Consider the following 8,026-nt stretch of genomic DNA (forward strand, 5'->3'; position numbering starts at 1 on the left):
ATCTTGGCAGATGACAGCAAATCGGAGGAGAATAGACCCGGGGAGGAAATACCGTTTGCAGCCTGGGCGGCTTTTACATCCACTGTCTCTTCTTTGCTGCCGAATTTCAGGCCTGTGACTTTCTGACAAAAGGCTTTTCTGGCCCAAACCTGTAGACTAATACTGTGAAAAAACCATGCACAGAAGTGGAGTCAGATGGGACCAATGGACCTCACAGTTCTGAGCCTCTATTCTCTTTGAGGAGACTGAGCAGAGCAAGGAAACAGGGTGGATTTGCCACTTCCTTGCAGAGTGGCTTGGGCCAGCTTCTTACCTTTTCTTGACCTCAGGGTCCACCTCTGTAATAGGGAACAACAATGGTCCTTATCTCAGAGGCTGTTAAGGGAACCCGTAGAACAATCTCAAGGCCATGCTAAGTGCCATGTAGGTGGAATGTATGCCATTATTACATTTTCTCACGAGCAAGAAGGGGATAATGATAGCACATACACAGGATTGTTAAGGAACAAACGACTGGATATTCCTGAAGGACCCAGCGCTATGTAGGCACTAGGATGTACGTATTGGTTCTCATGCAGAGAGGCTGACCAGAGAGGAGCCTCTGAGAGTGTGGGTCTGGGGATTCCGGAGACAGAGGCCAAAGTCTTCTGTCTGCCAATTACCAGATAAATATTTTGCAGATCGTGTTATTAGCATACGCCGTTTGTTGTTCCAGGAGGTGATATTTAAGGAAAACGAAAACGCCAGGTAGGCAGAAGGGTGGACCAGGGTAAGGAGTCCTGGCTTGGAACCCAACTCAACCGTTGGAGACCAGTGCAGCCTTGGGCGATCTCTCCTTCACCTTGACTTCGAGTCTCTCTTCCGTGGAAGGACAGTGTAGGTGATGTTCCTTGGAATGCTAACAGCAAATATTATTGCCACGGGGTCTCACGCTCATCCACCGCTGGTGGGAATGGGAAATGGAACATCGCGCGAGCAAGCCACGTGGTCGTGTCTAGATCAGATGAAGGTGTATGTGCCCACCTCCTCTGCATGATGTGTCAGAAGCTTTATGTTTGTTCATGCCACATACCGTTTTGAGCCTCCGTTATGTGTGGGCACTGTTCTGAGAGCTGGGGATACACCAATAAGCAGAACGGATAAAATTTTGGGCGAGAGGGGCAGGGTAGACCAACAAAAATGATAAGATGAGAACGTGCTTAAGAGACACTGAAAAAGAAGGGCAAGTGGCCGGGAAAGTCGCCCTGAGAAGGTGGTGTGGCTGTCCAGGGTCTGCTTCCGCAGGAGATGGGCTATGGTCCCAGCGCGGTGCCTGGCTTACAGTAGGCTTGAGTAAAAGGTTAGGGGAGCTAAAGGCTTAATGAGTAGAACCTGAATCCTGAAAAGACTGATTTGGATGCAGATGTGAATAGTCAGTATATCTTCATCCGAAATGAATTAGTTCTAACAGTTTCCAGAGCAGAAGGAAAATGATTACATTACCATTATTTTAAACCTGAGAAGCACAGGGGGAATGAGACATACATTCTCCTCCCGAACCAGCCCAAGCTTTCGAGGCCCCGTGCAGTGAGAGGCGTTATTTGCACTTTGCTGCCCCCTGGTGGTGATATAAAAATATAGGCGGAACTCCAGGACCCCGGAAGTTTGTTGACCTCCAAGGTAAAACATGCCAGTGGGCGTGCGCCTCCATCATTGGGGTATTGGGGTTAAACTATCAATGTGCTGACCACGTCTATCAAGTCCAGAAGTATGAACGGAACGACTTTCAGGCTCAAATGGCTAGATTACGTGAAAGAACTATTTCAGGTAAGTCAGTACAATGGGGCATGCTATTTCCCCTATTTTGGAGTGGGTCATTTCTGCTCAAATATTGCTCTTCATGAGTTCACGATGACTGTAACGGGGTCAGAGCTCATAGGGACCTAAGGTATTTCTCAGTCTCAGAATTGCAGGAATGTTTCCTGGGGAGTCCATGTGTGGACTTCAGGGAACCTCTGTAGAGGTTAAACCCTAAGCAGGGGAAACCCTATTCCCAAAATGTATAGGGAAGTGTCCGATCCAAACAGCTGGGGAAACTCTGGGCCAGTTGTCCAAGGTGAGTCCACCATGAAAAGAGAGACTTGTGTTTGATTATCACTGTCGTTCTTCTGGCTGGAACATTCTATTCCGTTTATACACACATATCCATCTCTCACTTTACCTGGTATCAGTATGGTGGTAATGAGGTCACCTCTGTCACTGTCTTGTGGCAAGTTTCCTAACCATTCTGAACCTCTGTTTTCTCATGTAGTGAAAGAAGAAAAGAATATCTATTAAATAAAATTAATCAACACTTAAGGGTGGGCACATGTGAAACTAGACTACCAAGCACCCATTAGATGCTTAACAAACAAATGCTTCTAAAAGTAAGCTCATTAAACATTAATATTTATATAGAATTATAAAGTATTCAAGATTCATAAATGATATGAAGACTTATCTTATGCATTATTCCTGGTATTATATTCCCAGTAAGCTGTGAACGATCCATCAAATGGTGAAAATTTATGATTGGAGGACTTCGTCTGTTTTCTTCCAGGTGTATTTCTATCAGGGAGTACTTTGAAAGCCATTACGAGGAAAATTTTGCTGTGTTTGTGTTTGAAGATAGCGTGCTGACCCCATTTCTGTTCACACTTGGTTTTGATTGAGAATAATAGTCTATTATAAAGGCTAATGTTTGGTACGTCATGTACGCGGCAAAACTGCCTTGGGTCTGCGTCTTGGGGCTTCTCTTTGTAGAATCAGCTGCTTTCCTCTTTTCTTTTAAATCTTTATGGTTCTTGTTTTTACTACTCTAACTGTAATATGTGATTATTGTAAATACTATCGAGACATTACAGAAACACAGGGCCTATAAAGAAAACATTTTCTGCAATCCCAACCTTCTCTCAAAGGTTTGGCATATTGTGTTCATTTTATTTAATGAATATACTGGTGTGTGTGTGTGTGTGTGTGTGTGTGTGTGTTGTGTGTTAACAAAAATGGACCATACTAACATGTTGTTCTGCAATTGATTTGTATAACCTTTATACATCTTAGATAAGCTCTACATCAATCTGCCTGCTCTCTGTCTCTGTCTTTGTATCTCTCTCTCTCTAACTCTTGTGTAGTATTCCACAGCGAGGTATCCCTGTTGTAACCCCAAGCTTCCCTTCCAGGTCGCCTGCTGCCTTTGATCCACATGGTAGATCAAAGATCTCATCTATGCAAGGTCTTTCCAAGACTGGAGAAAAAGAAGCAGTAGGTGAGAGTGTTCTCGCAAGAGACCCAGAGCAGTGAGCAGTCATGGGTGGTTGATGGAGGAGGCTGAGGACCTGGAAACGTTGTGGACAGTGCTCCTTGGCAGGTAAAAGATGCACGGTACTCTGCTGATCCCATCTCACCTGTAAGAATCATAGACTTGAATTGGTGCGTTCTTATGGCTTCTATTTTAAGCCTCATTGTCATTCATTCAATCAACAAACATTCTAAACTATCTACTATGAGGGGATCAGAGCTGCTGAAATAAACTTGCTTGATAGATGAAAACCGGTTATTATACACAAGGCAATAACCAATTGCATTCCGCTGGACATGATTCCTTTGTACTCCTCTGGACAAGACTAATTTGCATTCTCAGTTTTCTATGATTTATAGAGGAGTGAGCTAGTTTAAAGACAATGAAAGGCAGAGATAATTCAGAAAGGTGTATTAAACTGGTCACTAAGTATATTCGCTGCCCATTTCAACTCCCCTGACAAATGTCACATGAATATCCAACTGCAAATACATGGCATGTAAGTAAGTGCTAAGCCAATGGATATAAAGGCAGTTAAGAAACAGCAGAACGGATCCATTTGTGGGATGGGTGTTGGAAAAGGCAGGAATACAGCTGAGAAATGGATCTACGAGGGCAGGAAAGTATGATGAGTGGCGGAGTTGCTGTATGTACCTTGTTCCCGGCTTCAGCCTCATGCCCGTGTTTCTTGCCCTCAGGTCGAATTTCCTTTTTGAACCCAGCTTTCTTGGCTTTGACCCTTAGTTCTCTGGTTTGTTACTGTCCTAGTGATTGACACAGTATCTCCTTGTTCTGTTCCACATGGAGCGACCTCCTTCCTTGATCCCTACCCCAAATCGGACCCGTCTCTAGACCCACGTGAGTAAATCTGACCTCACCGGTTGTTTGGCCTGGTGGAGACAGGGGTTATACAACCGCAATGCAAATAATTCAAAACCAAATGCCAGTGACCAGAATCCTTTTCCTAAATGTCCCTTTAGCCACTGCCGTGCCACTCGGCTAGTTTCTTTTCATTTCCTCCTGTGTCTGCTTCCCTTTCTTTGTCCCCTCTTTTTCAGAAGGGAAAACCGAAACTCTCTTCCTCTCATTTTGCAGAGTTGCCCAACTCATCCCTAGCCCTTTTCCCTCCCTGCAAGTTCAAATCCAGACCATCTTTTGCATGTAAAAGACTCATGTATCCAACATTGTTCTTAGTTGCAGGTGACAAAAATGGATTCCGGATGAATGAAGCAGAAGAGCTTATGGAGGGAAAATTAAAGAGCTCAAGAACCACCAAGGCTGCTGGCGAATCAGGCCATCTCCTAGCAGACTGGGAGACCAGAGGGAAATGATGTGGAGTCACTGCTGGCTGGTGGGTGGCCCATGGGTCACGGGTCTGCACCACCACCACTGCCCCTGCAGGCTGGTCCTGCCTCCCGTGGGGACCTACACACATAAGAAGGGGTTCGAGATCCTAGAAATAAAATGACTGCTGGCCACCACAGCTCATTAGAATGCTTTGGTAAACGAGGAGCTATCTTTCTGGATCTCTCTCTCTCTGCCTGTTCTTTCTCCTTCCACTCAAGGCTCTCTAGGAGGAGCTGTCCTGGATAGAGACCTTTCCCATTGCTGATCTGAGTTGTGTTTCTCCGTTGCCCGCTTTCCACTGTCTGCCTCTTAGAAGGAAGAATGGGTTGCAATCAGATTTTTGGAGGAGGCTACGATCACTTTGGTTTTAAGCATTTTGTTTCCCGTGACTTCACTTTTACCTATTTTAATCTCCATGACAACCCTAGGAAGTGGGTATTGTTATTCCCACTTTACAGATGAAAAGTCGAAGCCTTAGGGAGGTTAGGTGATTCCAAATTGCACATCTAGAAATGGAGGAGACAGATTTCAAACTCAGGGCTGTCTGATTCCAAAGTCCATGTTCTTTTTTTTTTTTTTTTTTTTTTTTTTTTTACTGTTTGTGTGTTCATTTATTTATTTTTAAAACGTTTTTAATCTCTGTTTATTTTTGACAGAGTGCAAGTTGGGGAGGGGCAGAGAGAGAGGGAGACACAGAATCTGAAACAGGCTCCAGGCTCTGAGCTGTCAGCACAGAGCCCCACGTGGGGTTCGAACTCACAGACTGCGAGATCATGACCTGAGCCAAAGTCAGATGCCCAACCGACTGAGCCACCCAAGGCGCCCCTCTGTTTATTCATTTTTGAGAGAGAGACAGAGTGTGGGCAGGGGAAAGGGCAGAGAGAGAGGGAGACACAGAATCTGAAGCAGGCTCCAGGCTCTGAACTGTCAGCACCGATCCCGATGCGGGGCTTGAACTCACAGACCGGGAGATCATGACCTGAGCTGAAGTCAGACGCTTAACCGACTGAGCCACCCAGGTGCCCCTATGGTCTCATTTTAAAGCTGTTTTATTTTTGTCAAAACTGTGCATGCATATAGTTTAAGAATCAAGTTACTATTATGTATCTATTTCCATGTCTCTAAATAAACCGCTTATGTTGTCACCTACTGATCTGTTTCAATCACCCTCCTCCTCCAAATCCTGAATGTAGGGCCTTTCTCAGCCCCTCCCTGACTGTCACCACAGTCCGTAGGACACTATTACAACCCCTCATAATTCTACTTAGAAACTAATGTCACTATTCAATGGGTATTTTACCATGGCTGTAAAACTCTATTGGCAGTTAAGCCATGGAATACTCGATGATGTTTTGTAAATAGTATCTTCTCTTGGATTTCATTTTCTGATTGTTGTCGGTAATGAGCAACACAATTGATTTTGTTATATTGGCCATGAATCCAGCAATCTTGATGTATTAATTGTTGAATTCCACAGCTTATGTGTAGTTCTCCGGCCTTTCTACATTCACAATCGTATCTTTGAATGATGGCAGCTTTTCCCTTCCTTTCTAGTAGTTACTCCTTTTCCTTAAGTGGACATTATTGAGGTATAATTCTTATCCTATAAGGTGAATGACTTTTTTTTTTTTTTTTTTTTTTTTTTTTTTTTGGGACAGAGAGAGACAGAGCATGAACGGGGAGGAGCAGAGAGAGAGGGAGACACAGAATCGGAAACAGGCTCCAGGCTCCGAGCCATCAGCCCAGAGCCTGATGCGGGGCTCGAACTCACAGACTGTGAGATCGTGACCTGGCTGAAGTCGGACGCTTAACCGACTGCACCACCCAGGCGCCCCAAGGTGAATGACTTTTAAGTGTGCAGTTCAATGAACTTTGACAAATGAGTGGACCCAGGAGAATATTACAACAAACAAGATGTAGAATCTTTCCCCAAGTCCCTTGCTGGTCAGTAGGAGATCCATATATTCCCATATATTCTACTCCAGGAAAATACTGAAGTTACATTTTTTTCCCTAGAATTTTCTACTTCTGTCCCCCTTTGTATTTATGATGTTGTTTATTTAACCTTCTCCTTTTTGTCTGACTATTCTTTCCAGGGGTTTATCAGTTGTATCAGTCTTTTCAAGTAACAAACTTTTGACATTGTTGATTCTTTGTGTTGTATGCTTGTTTCTATTTGATTGATTTCCACTCTTATCTTTGTTATTCCCTTCTTTGGATTTAATTGACTTTTTTTTTTTTTTTTAAAGAACTTATTGAGGTTGATGCTGAGATCACGGATTTTTAACCCGTTACCTTTCTCCAATAGACCACAAATTACCTTCTAAGTGCAGCCTCTGTCTGTTCTAGAAATTTTGACATTTTGTATTTCGATTATCATTAACTTGAAGGTATTTAAAAATTTTATTTTGGTTTCCCCTTTGAGTTATGAGTTGTTCAAAAGATCATTTTTTAATTTCCAAATATAAGATTAATTTCTAATTAGCTTTTTGTTATAATTCTCAGCTAAATTCTGCGAGGTCAGAATATATTCTGTATGATTCCAATCTGTGAAAATTTTGTAGATTTTGCTTTATTTAAAATATTGGTAAATACTCCACTTGGAAGCATGTATACATTGCAGCTGTTAGAAGCCATGTTCTGTGTGAGTAAATTGGGTTGGATGTGTTCAGCACGAAGTCAAATCTTTGATATTTGTACTGCTTTGGTCTGTTTGTTCTCTCAATTACTGAGAGACCTGAATTCATATCCACCATTTTGATTGTAGATTTGCATATTTTTCTGTATAGCTCTGTTCATTATTGCTACTTTAGTTGTCTCGAGGCCATATTATTAGTTCCATGTTGCTTATAAATACTACATCTTCCTGGTAAAATAAAAATTTTGTCTCATAAAATGTATCCCTAATGCTTCAGGAAAATTTCTTGCCTTAAAGTCTACTGGGTCATAACAGCTATTTTTTTTAAACCCAATTTATTGAGGTATAATTTTCTATTGTTGGTATGACAAATTACCACCAAGTTAGTGGTTTAAAATTACACAAATTTATTATGGTACAGTCTGTCCTTCAGAAGTCCTACATGTCTCTACCTTGGATTAAATCGAGGTAGAGCTGCATTACTTTCTGTAAGGTCTTAGGAGAATCTATTTCTTTGCCATCAACTTTCCTTGGTTTATGGCCCCCGCCCTCCATCTTTAAAGGGAAGTCGGGTCAATGCTTTCTCACACCTCTGTCTCTCTCTGGGTCTCTAACTTCTGACAGCCTCTTCCACTTTTAAGGGCTCCTGTCATTACATTGTGTCAGCTGGAGAATCCAGGATAATTTGTGTATTTTACAGTCAGTTGATTAGCAATTTAATT

General features: G+C 42.6%; 1 long non-coding RNA gene across 2 annotated transcripts; it reads left to right on the forward strand.

The window, feature by feature from the left end:
• The first annotated feature begins 1,491 nt into the window (after window positions 1–1,491).
• LOC131507801 (uncharacterized) lies at window positions 1,492–7,527 on the forward strand. 2 transcript variants are annotated; one of them, XR_009259711.1, is made up of 6 exons: window positions 1,493–1,806; window positions 3,201–3,388; window positions 4,018–4,177; window positions 4,514–4,670; window positions 5,323–6,276; window positions 6,505–7,527. It is a non-coding gene; the product is annotated as an uncharacterized LOC131507801 (long non-coding RNA). The 2 variants fall into 2 exon arrangements; XR_009259712.1 differs by having other exon boundaries at window positions 1,492–3,388.
• Window positions 7,528–8,026: the final 499 nt, after the last annotated feature.

Source organism: Neofelis nebulosa, chromosome 3, assembly GCF_028018385.1.
Source record: "Neofelis nebulosa isolate mNeoNeb1 chromosome 3, mNeoNeb1.pri, whole genome shotgun sequence".
In the NCBI taxonomy this organism is placed as follows: domain Eukaryota; kingdom Metazoa; phylum Chordata; class Mammalia; order Carnivora; family Felidae; genus Neofelis; species Neofelis nebulosa.